Source organism: Triticum dicoccoides, chromosome 6A (assembly GCF_002162155.2).
Source record: "Triticum dicoccoides isolate Atlit2015 ecotype Zavitan chromosome 6A, WEW_v2.0, whole genome shotgun sequence".
In the NCBI taxonomy this organism is placed as follows: domain Eukaryota; kingdom Viridiplantae; phylum Streptophyta; class Magnoliopsida; order Poales; family Poaceae; genus Triticum; species Triticum dicoccoides.
The window spans coordinates 597,081,866-597,097,647 of record NC_041390.1 but is presented as its reverse complement, the minus strand read 5'-3'; the positions used below and the strand labels follow the sequence as shown (position 1 = coordinate 597,097,647).

Here is a 15,782-nt window from a genome sequence, read left to right as displayed (position 1 = left end):
CGACACTGCTTGAAAGCAAGAGTGGTCTTAATTGTCACGAGAGAAGGACCTGTGCCTCCCATGACAAGAAAAGAGTGGCACGATAGTGGTGCCAGTGCGTTAGGGTGGTGCGGAAAATAATAGAACGGAGGGAAATGACTATCGGGAAAAGTATATTTTTCGTCCCTAAACTTTCTTGAAAGTACATAAATGGTCCCTCAACTTTTCAAACCAGATTACTTTAGTCCCTTGACTCACAAAAGTGGTTTTCATGCTGACTTGGCATGGTTTTGACCACTGATGGCCCACGTGATAATCTTCTTCGTCCTTCCTGTTTTAATTTAGCTGAGCATTTCATCGAGCATTTGGCGAGCGTCGAGCAACAAGAGAAGGAGGTAGCCGTGGACCTTGTTTGGCTCGCGGCGGCACACACAGAGGGTGCAGGCGGCCAGAGAGCTGCGGCTAGGCGAGCGGGGTAGAAGCAGGGCGATCGCGGCTAGCGGGATGGAGGCACATGGCGGCTTGGCCTCAACACAGGTGAAATCATAACACAACTAAGTGCTCATGGAATGCCTCCATTGCCAGCGACGGTGCCGTCGATGCCTCCACATTGTCCAGTTCACGTCACGTCCATCACATGCATGCTACAGGTCGTGGAACGGGACACAGACAACAGAGCGTTGGATGGGCGCTCGCTTGTCCGTGGGCGCCGTTGGGTGTTGAGCTTTGCTCTGTCGACGTTGCCACGGTCGTCATCCTCGCATAAGGCATGTCACAAGCGCTGCGAGCTGGCCACGTGGATGCGAGCTCCCAGGCGCCGCGCACAGAGCGACAAGATGAGGTGTCTGACACAGAGCACCAGCGCGCGGAGCTCCGGCATCCTCGACGTGCTCTTCGCCACGCGCGACGCCCAGGTGTACGCCGCCTCATGGCCCTTGTCGAACTCGATGCAGTGCGGTCTTCTCTCACGCACTGTTGTGCCTTGACATGATGGTTGGTTGGCGCTCGACGGAGCAGTGGCGACAACGGTGAAGTTCTTGAGCCCGAGCAGGTATGGAGTCGCTGCTCTCTTCGTCTTCCTCGTCGTTCGGGGACGGTGGTGCCGATGGGCGCAGGCGGGCCTGGTTGGACGACTCAACGCGACCACGTCACACCCGGCGTTGAGCGCTCTATGCCACGCGGGTCAATGTTGGCGATATACACCGTTGCGCCGTGCCCTCTGCTGTCTTTACCTTGCAGTCCTTTGGGCGCTGAACGTGGTGGTGATGGTGTCGCTAGTTAGTCAAGGTGACCATGGACGGCTAGCCGCAAGCACAGCCCCGCCTCAGCCCTGCTGGCCTCGCGAGCATCAACATGGCGCAGCTCCCTGGCCGCCTGCACGCTTTGTGTGTGCCGCTGCGAGCCACACCCGCTCCATGCCTACCTCTTCTCTTGGTGCTCGGTGCACACAAACTACTCGATGAAATACCTGCCGAGTTAAAATGAGAAGGAAGAAGAAGATTTCCACACATGGGCGATGACTGATCAAAACCATGCCAAGTCAGCACAAAATCCGTTTTTGTTGAGTGAAGGGACTAAAGTAATCCGGTTTAAGAAGTTGAGGGACTAAGATTTGCTGGTTTTGAAGTTGAGGGACAATTTTTGTACTTTCGAAAGAGTTTAGGGATGAAAAATATACTTTTCTGGCCAGTGTCGAAGGAAGGCAAACACATTGAAAACAAATAGAGAAGATGTGGAAGGCATCAAAACTGAAAGAAGCATAAAAGCATAAAGTGAGAAAAATGATGGAAGGAAGAGAGTAAAATAGATGATAAAGCTCGAAAGTGCCCATGGTAATGATGATGATGCATGGTGTTATGTTTCTAATGACGGAAGGAAGAGAGTAAACAAGGCTAGAATGGTGGCGCATGGGGGGCGGCGAGGCTCGAGTGCCGTGGAAATGGACCAGATGATGCATAGTGCTATGTTTTTAACCGAAGAAGCACATTTGCTTTAGAACAAAATGACTAATATTACCCGTAACTATATGCAGCTTTGCAAATTGGCTATCTCCTTATAAAGGCTATATGGTGTACCCATCGTCATTTTAATTGATAGTTTTGACCAACATTTTAGAACAAGTGTTATGAGTTTTATATGGTATGCATGACAATGACCAATCAATGGATGCTAAAAGTGACAAGGTGTTCGGAGAAACATTAATGATATGATTGAAAAAAGTGAATGGAGGAGTATCGGGGGAATTGAGATCGCTGCAAAATGAAGTGCGGTAGGTCCCCCACCCCTCCTCTATGTCCTTATAGTCCATTCCACCACTTTATTTCAAATACAATCGTCACGATATGAACGATACTAATATCGATACAGTGCATCCACTTTTCACAAGCACGTGCGATTTTTTTGTGTCGGTAGTTGGTACATAAACCGCAAGCAATGTTGTCCGCCTACCATCTTCTAAAAAAACAAAAAATATATGATGTCCGTGTGTCTCAAACGAGTAGGTAATGCTTTAATGCACCAAGTGAGTGTTTTGCCTCGGATTACAATGAACAAATGCCCAAAAACATCAAGAGGGATGATTGTTGTTACAAACCGACAATTCCAAAGAGTATTAGCGAACAATCATTATAAAAATAGATGATTCTCAAATCAATGAAAGCCTACATTTTTACAATCATGACATGTGGTAATAACCCTCTTTCGCATCACTTAGCCTCAAACTACCATGACACAACATACGGATTGCATCTAAATAAAAAAGAAGACACATGTGGTAAGCAATCTGTAAAGTAACTAGTATTTTTTTAAGACACCACTGGAGATTTTCATGATCACAGACAGAAGCCACCAAACTTTGCACACAATTGTACAGTTTTGTAAAACTGATCCGGTGGAATTCTCAAAAAACGAGAGCTGGAAGCCTCCACGCCAAAAACTCCCCGACCGGTGCCTGGCTCGGACTACAACCACAAGTCCATAACGGAGCCGTGGCCACACCCGACGGTGCACGGGTTGGTCACGCCTCCGCAGTAAGCGAAGCCCATCCTACTCGGTCGCCTGGCATCCCAAAGCTTTCACCGTTCCCCTGATCCCCTCGCCCACACCCAACCCAACCCACGAGGCCACGACCCCAAACCTAGCCCTCTCTCGTCCTCATCCTCTCCCTCCTCCGGCGCATCGCCGCCGAGCCATGGCCTCCCCCGGCCCGAACCACCGCCGCGCCATGGCAAGCCCACCGTCCCCTGTCCACACCAATCCCCCGTCCCCTCTCTCCAACCTCCGCTCACCGTCTCTATTTCCATCCTGTTCACAGGCGGTTCGGCCGTCGCCAGATCTGCGCCCAGGCCGGACGAACAACGGCCGGCCGACGCCCCCCGGCGCAGGATCTTCGTAAAGGTGACGCCTTTATCCCCCTAATCGCTCACATCCTCTGGGTTTCATCGCGATAAATCCATCTCTAGACGATTTCACTGTGGATCTGTGGTTCCGGGGCCCTTTTTCTTTCGATCCAGGGCCTCAATCTCTTATTCGTTCGTAAAGATAGGATTTTTATCTGCTGCGGGTTGACATCTGGCTGGCCGCCGCTTCCCCCATGGCTAGTTCGTCCTAGGATGGGTTAGATCTCACTGCGAGGCTGCCCCTCTGGCAAAATTTCAACTACGTGTGTGCCCCCCCCCCCTCCTTCGATCTCTGCTATTCTGCATAGTGGCTACGGTGCTTTCGTGTACTAGCTAGGATCGACATGATGGGTTCTAATTTTTACTACTCACTCTGTAACTTGATCTAAGATGTTTTTTGCAGTTCAATTTAAACTGCAAAAACGTCTCACATTAAGCTACGGAGGTATCATTATACAACATGGATGATATGGATCAGCAGGAGTATGTCTAAACTGAAAGTTTGCACTAGGCACTCATGTGTCGCCTATTTTCAGTTTATAAAAACATAGAAGTCTCTGTGAAAGCATCTGGGTCACAAAATAATCCCTCCATCCCAAAATATAAGATCTTATTACATCCAATATGTGAGTATATAGGACGTAATAAGATCTTATATTATGGGACAGTGGGAGTAGAATATATTTCTCAAAAGGCCTCTCTGGAAAAAAGCAGATCATTAAAACCTTAGCAGGTTCCCAGCCCATGCAAAAGTTGTAGGACAGCCAAGATATTGGCTGGTAGAGAAGCATCAGATTGATCACAATAAACTCTGCTTCCCAGTGCTAAAATGTTGCAGATAATAGACACTAATTTTTAACTTGCAAGCAAAATTGTTAAAACAAAATAACACAATCAAATGAAGAAAGGTTTCTAGGAAAATCATGAAATATCCTGTAGTTATTGCCAACTAGTGCTTGCACATGATTTATTTTAAATCTGACCTTAAACATTTAACATGCAGGAAAGCGAAGTATCAGGTATATGCAGTGTGATGAGTTAGATGAGCTGCCTTGCAGCAGAAAGCAGAGACCATGTGCCTCATGTTGTGAATAGGCAATACAGCCAACTATTCAGTATTACTGAGTAAAAGGTAAACACTACAGCGACCAAGTCCTTTTTTGGTTATTATTCCGACAAAATACTGGCCTTTGTTGTTCTATGGGATAAGCCTATTAAATTTATGGAAAAGCTGAAGTGCAATCTAAATGCAGTTGTTGTGACAATTAAACTGTTGTATGATGCAGGAGTGTGCAATTATAGTCCTAATCATGCACTTTGTATAACATAATTAACGTTTCAGAACTCTAATGCCATGCTAATGATGCAGGATGCATTGACCCTTGATTGTATTGGATGTTGTTGATTTGGTGGAGGTTGTTTTTTATCAGCCACAGAAGGGTATATATATAACCACAAATGGTATGCCTAAGATGCTCAACATTGCTATTGTCCAAGATTTTCAACATTCTGATTGCAGTACTTCTGGTTTTATGGAATCTTGGATAGGATAGTTTGAAAATTGTAGTAATGAACATCTCTGGCACCCTGGTTGCACTTGCTAACAAAGTAAACTCAATGATAAACTAAGCTACAAGTGTGAATCTTAAGATGTAGTAGGATGTTTTCGCAGTTTAAATCAAACTGCAAAAAGTCTTCATATTTGTGTATAGAGGTAGTATCTAGTAATATCCGCTCATAGAAGCATGGTACTCAAGTCACACATCATATATGGTACAAATGCATTAGTTGGTTTATTTGAGTTTTATCATTTAGAACAAATAAGACCTAGAAGCGTTCTATACTGAAATCTATTTTTTGTTATGAACTGAAATCAACATAATCCATGTACCACATGTAATTCAACATCTATTGAACTAGGATTATGAGTACTGATCTGCTATGATTTCGAGGCCTGAATTTAACTATGCGGGTTCCATTTGCAGGGCTGACCTAATGATTTGGGCTGGCAAATAGGGATGCTTCTTTCCAAAGTGATGAAAGAGGGATGCCGTACCAGATGAGTCTTCAGTTTCCAATATGTAGTAGCAATTGCTACAAGGTGAGCAGATCTTTCAAGTTTGATGCAGGTCTACCCTCTCCCCCTTTATTCGGTGACCCTACTGACTAGCCATGATTTCTGTCTGCTTCATTTACAGAGCTGGCTGAGATAATGATTTGGGTTGGCAACTATGAATGGTTTCCTCAAAAGAGGATGGAGAGGAGTGCCAGGATATGCACATATCAGACAAGTCCTCAGTTTTTTTGTAAGTAAACAATTGCAGTATTTGTTAAGCTGCTATAGCAGCTAGATGAATAAGGAGCAGTTTATATCACCAGTAGCACCGATGTACTATTTTGTGAAGTTCTTTCTTGTTTTTTACCACCTCTGTACATAAATATAAGACTCCAAGTCTCTAAAACGTCTTATGTTTATGCACAGAGGGAGTACTTTCAGTGTTGAAGAATTGATTGTGTAATGAACTAGTGATAACATGGATATTTATGTTATGTAGCACTCCCAATTAGGTATGGTGGTATTAGTAATGCCTAAGAAGGTGGCACAATGGTATTATGCAATGCTTTGTAATATTTACGGGAAATGGATTTTCTAGAAGAGTAGGTGTGCTTTGATGCTGGTTGTCATGGCTGCATATTAGGGTCCTGTTTGTTTGGGCTTTTGCAGCTTTTCCACTTTGCCAAAAAAGTAAAAAAAAACTCCTAAATAGCTGCTTTTTGCTTTTGCTTTTGGCTTATACCATCATATAAACATATTGATTCATAAGCCAAAAGCTGAAGCAGAAAGCCCCTATCTAGGAGCTTTTGTAGCTTTTTTTGCCAAAGTCAAAACAGGGCCTAGTTCTTGGACAAATTACTAAGGAAACTACATCAGATTAAACAAGCAGGGTTTCTTTCGATTGTAGGAGCTTGAAAACGTAGGAATAAGCATCACGAAGGATTGAAATGCCATGTATCATGAATTCCTACAGGATTTCAAAATATAGCAATTTTTGGAGTTGCATTTAAATGGTGCATAGGAAATTAACACAGCAATTTAGAGGATTTAGTAGAGAGAGATTGAGTTTAAGTGCATTTTGGACTACTCAAAGGAAAAATTAATTGATGATTGAGCTCATGTTGACATTCCCATGGTATGAGGAGCATTGGAATTTATTAGTCCTATGATCCCAAGGGCTTTCATAGGAAAAATCCCTTACGATTCAATTCTTCCAATATTCCTATGGAAGTCCTACAATCCAAAAACGCCTCTAGTTACAGATAAAGTTGTGTTTTTATACTTATGGTTGTTACTAAATGTTTAAGCGCAATTTTCCAGTATTTGTTCTATTTACTTTATATATACTGATCTGAAAATTGACCTCTTTACCTTACATATACATGTCTACATCTATAATAATATTCAAATCCCAGAGTTCTAATTTTTCTTGTTCGGTTTTAAAATAGGAGGAACTGCGAGCTCAAGGCACTAGGACTATTGAAGTTACTAAATGCAGTAGCGTCCAACATATTCGTTGACATCAAACACCCTGAAGTTATGTGCAATGTTCCACACCTCAACAAGGTTTGTTGTCTGCTTCTGGATTTCGAGGTGATATCAAAGCTTCGAGGAATAACCCCTACAAAAGAACTGGTGAGTCTGATGGTTGAGGCTGACTCTGTCTCTCTAACCATCTATATGCCGTTTTGATAGTTTAACCACTCTTTACTCTTTTTTATTGTTTCCAATACAAACTTTCTGTAAGACTGTAACCCAACATCAATCATTTGTCAATTTTGATCGAAGTATCCAACATTAATTTTGAAATATTTTTTCAAGCAGCACTACTTTTGTCCTCCGTCCTAAATTACTTGTCTTAGATTTGTCTAGATACGGATGTATCTAGATATGTTTTTTTAGGAACATGTATCTAGATACGTTTAGTCTTAGATACGTCTGTATCTAGACAAATCTGATCTAAGACAAGTAATTTGGGACGGTGGGAGTCTTAAGTTAGTCCTTTGTTCAGTTCCATCATTAGTTGCAATGGCTGCTACCTAAGCATGTTATGCATGTTACTCGTTTGACATGGGATATCTGACTGTTAAGAGATGATGTGTTGCCACTTGTTTTTGGTAGGTCTATGAACACGGCCATAAGAAGAAGATGAGCTGCCCTGCAATGGCACATTTGAACTAGCAAGCCACACTACTCTAAGCAATTCTTCTCATACCGTGTGCTTTTAATTGTTGGGTAGGGACTGGACAGGGAAGGTATGACACAGTTTATTTTCTGTTTTACATCGAATCCTCAAATATGATCATGACTCCTTTAATTTAAAGAACTATCATGCACTTTGTAGAAAATTATGTGTAATAACAAAAAACTTTACATTGAATTCCTCAATATTATCATGATTTCTGTGATTTAAAGAACTATCATACCCCAGAAACTCTTATGTAATAACAAAAACTGCTGTGAGTTGCAATGTATGACAGAAGTCAATGTTTCAGAACATTGTGCAAATTTAGAGATCTAACATGCACTCTGCATAGAACTATATGTAATACTGCATGAAAAACTTGAACACCACCCATATCTTTGATGATTGTTGCTCATTTTAGTACTATATATGCAATACTGCACGAAAAACTTGACAGCATCCAGATCCTTAATGATTGTTGCTCATTTAAGTACTATATATGCAATACTGTATGAAAAACTTGACAGCATCCAGATCCTTAATGATTGTTGCTCATTTAAGTACTATATATGCAATACTGCATGAAAAACTTGACAGCATCCAGATCCTTAATGATTGTTGCTCATTTAAGTACTATATATGCAATACTGTATGAAAAACTTGACAGCATCCAGATCCTTAATGATTGTTGCTCATTTAAGTACTATGCAATACTGTACGAAAAACTTGAGACCACAACCTATATCCTTGACGATTGCTGTAGATACAAGTTCTGTTGGTCGATTCTTTGTTTAAATGACCGTTATGGCTGAAGGAGCCCCCCGCAAAACACCATTTCCAATTTGATCAGTTTCTGATTGCATCATCATGGCAATTGTGAGAAACTTGCTTTACTTACCGGTCACTTGTTCTTCTTTGCAGGGCCAGAGCTTTGTGCTTTATTCTTGCTGCTGTCCTTGCCATTCTTGCTGTTGTCCTTGCCATTCTTTTTATTGCGCCGGGCCTCGTTGCGATCACGGATTGCCTTCTTCGCAGCAGCAGCATCCCGGCGCAACTTCTCAGGTTCGCGGTTCTCCTTCTCCTCGCGGGCATGGGTGGCGTGATGTCCCGCCACGACGTCTCTGTTAAAGTAGCCGTTAAAGTAGCCAGGGTTTTGCCCGGGCCGCCCGCGGGGAGGGCGACACGAGCGGAGTTGTTACATCACATGCACTGACATGGACTTCATTATATGACTGAACTGTCTCCTCGGCGTCCACTCTGGCCATCTAGCGGTCGTCACGCGCGCGACACCAGATAAATATTCCTGAAAAATGACCAGATAAATATTCCTGATGGAGTACAATTGGTTAGGGTCATTTTTCCTCTGTGTAAATTTTTTTTAGAGTCTTTGTGTAATTTCTTTAATATATTAATTTTGGTTTTCTTGTGTGTCATGCAGACTACTTTTGTAGAAAAAGGTCAAACAACACAATTTGTTACGTATGATAGTGTGTAAGTTACTGATTAGTCATACTCTTTTTACTTACAATATGTGAAATTATTCAAGATTTCAAGATTTGTTCTCCATGTTTCATCTGCCAATTTCACAGGAGGCAGCAACCGAATTGGAAATCTTGGAAGGATGGTTGTTTAATCTATAGAGAGATCCCACTTTGCCTTATGGCCTGGAAAGTCTGGGCAGTTCTCAGTTAAGAGCTTTTATGTTATCATGCATACACACCTTCCAACTATCCAACCTGCAAGTGGCTTTGGCAGAGCAGATGCACTATGAAAATTAAAGTTTTTGGCTGGCTCCTTTTCTTTGACAGGCTCAACACGAAGGATATGTTGGTCAGACGGCATTGGCGGTCCCCTTTGGATGATAACATATGTGTCATCTGTAATGCTTATGTCTATGAACATAGAGCACATCTTTTCTTTGAATGTAACTTCAGTTGCAGGGTTTGGAATTACTTGCAAATTGATTGGAGACATGGCTCTAATATCCAGGAGTGTATCTCCCAAGCAAGGAAAAGATTTGGACAACCATTCTTCTTTGAAGTGATGCTCACGACTGCTTGGAATATTTGGATTCTGAGGAATGGAAGAACCTTCAGGGGGATAAGGGCTACTTTTGCAGCATGGAGATGTAATTTTGTACATGATATCCTTCTGTTGTCTCATAGACTTAAGGATAGTTTTAGGCATAGGCTTGTTGATTGGGTTAATTCCCTCATGTAAAGTAAGTTTTCTCTCTAACTTAGTTTAGGCTTGTAACCTTTGAACCCCTGTGTACAGTTTTGCTTGTTTGTTTGTTGCAATAAAGGACCGTGGTTTTTTTACCATACAGTAAATATTCAAAAAAAATACGTGAAATTATCGCGCGACTCTTCTAATCAGGACATGTTAGAATTTTCTTTTGTCGGGGTTTCTCATGGTCGATTGGTTCACCTCCATTTACTTATGCTTGACTTTCTTTAATTCTACTATTTCTTTTTGGGCTATTACTATTATTGAACATTTGAACCACATTATTTTGTGGAATATAACCTCTACAATTATGTTTAAAATTTTACCGCAGCAACGCGCGGGGTATCATCTAGTTGCCCCAAAACACGGTTGTGATATATGTAACCGAATAGGGAATTTAATAAACTATACAGTTGACAACATGAGAGGGAGGGGTGGGGGTGAGAAACTAATTTCTCTCACCTTTAGCTTATCTTTTGAATCTTAGCAATAAAGGCAACAATGTGATATGATCTTTTCATGGTGGATGCTCGAAAATCGCCCAAATTAACCTTTTCATGGGTGATGTACAAGAGCCATGGACGTGGTGCCTTCAATGTGGTGGTTTTGTGCAATTAACTCCGGTCTCCATCCCAACTGACGAGTCCGAGATAGATGAGAGACGGAAAGACCATCTCAATGATGATGTGTCGCCATCGGTTAAGCACCGCCTCCGTACCCTATCTACTAGCCGCAGCTCCCTGTCATTGGTCGTAGGAGTGGCGTGTAGAGGGGTTGCAAACATGGAAAAGACATGCATTCATCCTCTATCGGAATTTTGATTTCCAAATATGATCGGTATCTAAGAAACAAATATAAAAATGTGGCACTCAACAATTATGTGTAACAAGAGTGAATATATCAGGGGAGATTATTTTGCCGTGGTCGAGCTAACTACAGAATCATGTTGATTTGATCATGGACGATGTATGGGAAGCAACCAAAACGGCGGGCGTGATAGCTCCATCATGCTACCTTCACCCTTGTGCACTACCTCCTTGTTTGAGCCAATATCGTACATGTGCAAGCATTTGTCGAATTCGCTCATCCAGTACAAAGTGTTGGGATGCAAACTGAACTTGTTTGTCGGACACCACGTTGCGCTTGTGCTTCTAACACTTGCAAGTATTGCTCAAGCGCCTATATGACCACCTTTCCACAGGCGCGCTGACTTCTTCATGGTGCTTGGATGGGTGGCCCGCATTAGGTGGCAACGGAGGCGGTGATGACCGGCACTGTCGCCGCCCGGGCGGCTAGAGTTACCGACTGCTTGGGTACCCTCCCTGCCTAGGCCTGGAGTGGCCAGATCTGCCAGGGTGCTAGTTGATACCCCCTTCGATAGTGCATGTCGATAGTTGGTCGATGATGCGTGCCTCAGGGGTCGATGTAGGGACGGGGTGTTTCCTTCCACCCGGGATAGGGTCTCCCTCTTCGTGGTCTGGTTCTTCTTTGTCGGGAAACCATGTTAGTGATTTTGACCACCTTCTGTCTTCGTATCGTGGTTGGTCTCAAGGGTTTTAGGTGGGACACTACAAGAAATTTGTTAATACGTGACGGTAACAGTCCGTCATGGAACAGGAGAAAACCGTCACGGGTGCCCACCCATGAAGGGGTCGATGTCCGTCATGTATATCGCGTCATAATTTGACATCATGCTGCCCATGACGGATTTTCACTGTCATGGATTTGCCCCAGGCCCGCCCAAGGCCCAAACCATTGTGACGGAACAATCCGTCATGGACTAACGCCACATAGGATTTTTAATTGACCAACTGCGATGACGTGGCTACCTACGTGGACACTTGTTTCTGTCACAGAAATCGTCATGGATTTAGGGGCAATATAAATTTAGTTCTGCCATTAGCCTATTTCATTCGGCCCAATTTTCACCAAGTACATTTTTAAGCAGAATGAGTTCCACAAATCATAATGCAAACTATGGCCCAAGACAAAGTATTTTCAAAGTTTCATACATACATATATGAATCAATATGCAATCATCCGCAGGTATTTACAATATAGAAGTTTACAAGATCCTTCAGGAAATGGTAATTTTACAATATAGGTTGACAAAATATCACTCAACAAAGTTAGGAAACAGTACAATCCAGCTCACACAAAGAGAACAATTAAACTACTGAAGTTATTATTCATCTTGTCGTCGGCCCTCCTGATGGACACTATGCATATGTCATGTTGATTGTTATTGGCACCACCAAGTAGCCCACTATGCAATCATACCTAGCATATTTACAAGACCATTCAATATGTTAGATATAAATAAATAGAAGAGAATTGTAACAAATGTAAAAACTGAATAACATAATATCTGCTACGTATAAGTTTCATGTAGATCTGTATTAATTATCATGTGTAATGATACTTGACAGCAAAAGAAGGCATGTACCTGTATGTTCAAGAGAAAGATACGCAATTTTCAATTGTTTAGTTTGGTAAAAATAGAGACCTGTACGTTTAGGAGAACGATATGGAATTGTTAAACAAATAAAAAATTATAGATAACGGACACTAGAGCATGCATCAATGCTTTGAACTGGGAGAAAATTCCTTATTTGACACTATCTTAAAATCTGCTTCCTTATTTGACACTGGAAAAGTCTTTCTTCCCTATTTGACACAAGTTCTAAATTTTATTACTTATATGACATTTCCATCCATTTTAAGCCTAAATGACACCTGAAAAGACTCTTTTGTCCCTCATGTGGTATGTGTGTGGGAACAATAGCGCACACACACAGCATCAGTGCGAGGGCAGGAGCACATACGCAGCAACACATACACATGCACCAACACACACGCAACAACACGCACGCGCGCGTGCACACACACACACACACACATACGCAGCAACACACATGCACACACACACACGCAGCAACACACGCACGCAGCACACACACACAGTAGCAGCACACACGCAGGCAGCACATAGGCACGCAACAGCACACACACACGCACGTACACACGCAGAAGCAAACACACATGCACATACACACATGCAGCAGCAGCACACATGTGCGCGTGCACCCACACACGCACCAACACACACACGCGCACACACACACATACCGCATGAGGGGCAAACTCGTCTTTTCAGGTGTCATTTAGGCTTAAAATGGACGGAAGTGTCATATAGGGAATAAAATTTAGGACTAGTGTCAAATAAGGAAGAAAAACTTTTCCAGTGTCAAATAAGGAGCCAGATTTTAAGACAGTGTCAAATAAGGAATTTTCTCTTGAACTGGACACTTTCCCACGTTTTGCAGCCTGCTTCCTAAAGAAAATTATGTTATTTTTTGAGGTTTTTTCGTTGCTGTGCACCTGATGGAGATTTCAAGCAACAAGAATACAAACTGTGAAGGAAAACTTCAGCCCTAACACATCCGCGCGACCGCGCAGAGCTCTTAATTGATGAACTGTTCGGCACATCGGCCTGGCTAGATCCAGCACCTTGCCGGAAGTGGGGAGTGGCTATTGCATGTCAGTATACTGTATGCAAGGCAGATTTTGAGGAAAAATACTAATCAATATGGCCAATATAGATTTTATGCTAGACTTTTTGTTGACCTACCATTAGAGTGGCCTTTCTAAGCTAAGACATGAAAAGGAAAAAGAAGAATACTACTACTCGAAACAAGTTGTGTACGTGCCCCATATTTTGAGTGAAAAAACTGGCGACGGGACTAGCTCAAAAACATCAAAGAGTTGATGTGTTTTGTAAGTTTATCTGTGAACTTTATTTGATAATTATGTTGCCATTGATGGTTAAGGCACTATGGAATTTCGAGCATGACTTCATGCCTCCAAGCATCTAGAAGTAACGTGCATGTAGAAATATAACACTAAGTGCAGGTATAAGCCATCAAGTAAAAATTTAGCATTCCTTCAAATTTTTAAGCAATGAAATAACTCGCAGAAATATATGTGCAGACCTGTAGAAGAACATAACTTCAAAGCACTAGCACTTTCATTGCCCCGATTCTAGTTACTTGAAACACATCAGATTAACAAAAAATATTCTAAGGCAATGTTGACAGTTTACCAAAAAGCTTAGCAATAAAACATGAGGAAATTGTTTATTGCATCATTTACTAGAAATTTGCATAACACAACACTTGCTGGCAGACATTGGATTAGTCATGCAAAGTATATGAATCGTGAGTATTATGCCCATTTTAATCTACTTTACATTGCTGAGGTCATTTTACTCTTCTGAACATATCCATGTCATGGAAAAAATGTGAGGAGTGTATTAACAACCTAAATTTAAGAATACTGTGAAATACAGTGTTATTGTACAATGAGGGGACTACTTTATGTTTCCAAAATTCTCTAAGGGTGGTCACTGCATTTACAAAAAAAATGAACAAACCATGTTGGAACATCGCGCCCCACTATCTGCCACAAATATTAGATGGACAAAGTGGTCAGCTAAGTACTCCCTCCGTTCCGAATTACTTGTCCTGAATTTGTCTAGATACAGACGTATCTAGACTCATTTTAGTACTAGATACCTCTGTATCTAAACAAATTCAAGATAAGTAATTCGGAACGGAGGGAGTAGATTCCATGGAGATAAATCAAGAGTTGCCAGAATTTGAATGTTCAGTGGAAGTATAAGATACCATGGTACTCTTCTCCTCGGCAAAATAGCAGATAGCATCGTCACCTACCCCACTGGCAATAACATCCTTGTTGCGTGCATAGAGTAGCAAGGAACCAACAGGAGCATCTCATAGGCGTTTACTTATTGAACTAGCAGCTTTAACTAACTCGCAGATCTCAGAAATTCTACATTGCTGCTGCTCGCAATGCTAGTTGGCTGTAACTTGCATGTGCGAAAACAAAGTAGCCACGTTTTTTGCATCATGGTTCAGTACAAGAAAATGTGAGAGCCCTTGGAGAACTATGCTAGAGAAGAGCAATAATCACTTGGAAAGGAAAGAAAAACAGAGCGAGAGGGTCGACCTTGTTCTGTGGGGAATCATGGTGGTCGGGGCGGACGATCTCGCTATCGAGCTCGAGGGTGGGGTGCCGGTCGTCACCGTCCATGGAACTGGAGAGACGGAGAGCTCCTGCTGATCTGAATCGAAGCAAAAAAACTCAATTGGGAATGGGACAGAGAAAGAATGAATGGAGGAGAAAGGACACCAGGGGCGGGTAGGGAGGGACCTTGTGCGGGGCGTCGTCGTCCACTCCTCGTCCCGCGCTGGCTGATCCGAATCTCCGGACGGCGAGGCAGCTACGCGGCCTGGGAGACGGAGTAGAAGGCCTCTGCAGTAGATCCATGGCCCTGGTCGTTGCTTGCGAGCAGCAGCTGCTCGCCGCATCGGCTATGGTTGGCTTCCGCTTCCATCGGGCCGCTTCAGCCGCCATCACCATGGATCTTGGTTGCCCTCATCGGTTGGAGGCGGGGAGGTGGAGGCGAAGAACGGGGTGGAGAAGATGGGAGGCGTGGAGGCGGGGGACGGGGACGAGGAGATGCGTGGTGGTGGAGGACGGGGATGAGAAGATGCGATGTGTGGTGGCGGCGGACGGAGAAAAGAGATAAGGGACGGGTGTGTCTTAGGGTTAGGCTTGATACGGGGAAATTTTTAGGGCTTTCGGCGGGCTTTTGGCGGGCTTGCGGTGCTGTACCAGGCCGTTCATGACGATTTTGAAATTGTCACCAAAACTCCGTCATGGATTAACAGGTTTCTTGTAGTGGGAGGTGCATGCTTCCTTTCCTGATGGGTGGTGTCTATGCGTTTTGGAGTCGGTAAGAGGTTTAACACTGGACGTCGGGGCGACGGCCTCAGGTGGTGGGCTCTCTGGTGGGCTCCATCATGATGGCGGTGGTTGTGACCCTTGGTCGTGTTGGCGGCATGGGCTATAG

At 43.2% G+C, this 15,782-nt stretch overlaps 2 long non-coding RNA genes across 4 annotated transcripts; one reads left to right on the top strand and one right to left on the bottom strand.

Annotated features, from left to right (window-relative positions):
- Positions 1–2,993: 2,993 nt before the first annotated feature.
- Positions 2,994–9,942, top strand: LOC119318279. Of its 3 annotated transcripts, XR_005154042.1 has the most exons (11): positions 2,995–3,375; positions 4,381–4,509; positions 4,747–4,838; positions 5,363–5,478; positions 5,576–5,683; positions 6,882–7,068; positions 7,555–7,688; positions 8,540–8,963; positions 9,057–9,109; positions 9,208–9,305; positions 9,427–9,942. It is a non-coding gene; the product is annotated as an uncharacterized LOC119318279 (long non-coding RNA). The 3 variants fall into 3 exon arrangements; XR_005154043.1 differs by having other exon boundaries at positions 2,994–3,375; positions 8,540–8,680; positions 9,208–9,942; XR_005154041.1 differs by having other exon boundaries at positions 9,208–9,942.
- A 1,904-nt stretch (positions 9,943–11,846) lies between these two features.
- On the bottom strand, positions 11,847–15,451 carry LOC119318277. Its single transcript, XR_005154040.1, has 3 exons — positions 15,080–15,451; positions 14,876–14,990; positions 11,847–12,127 (listed from the first exon to the last, which is right to left on the bottom strand). It is a non-coding gene; the product is annotated as an uncharacterized LOC119318277 (long non-coding RNA).
- Positions 15,452–15,782: the final 331 nt, after the last annotated feature.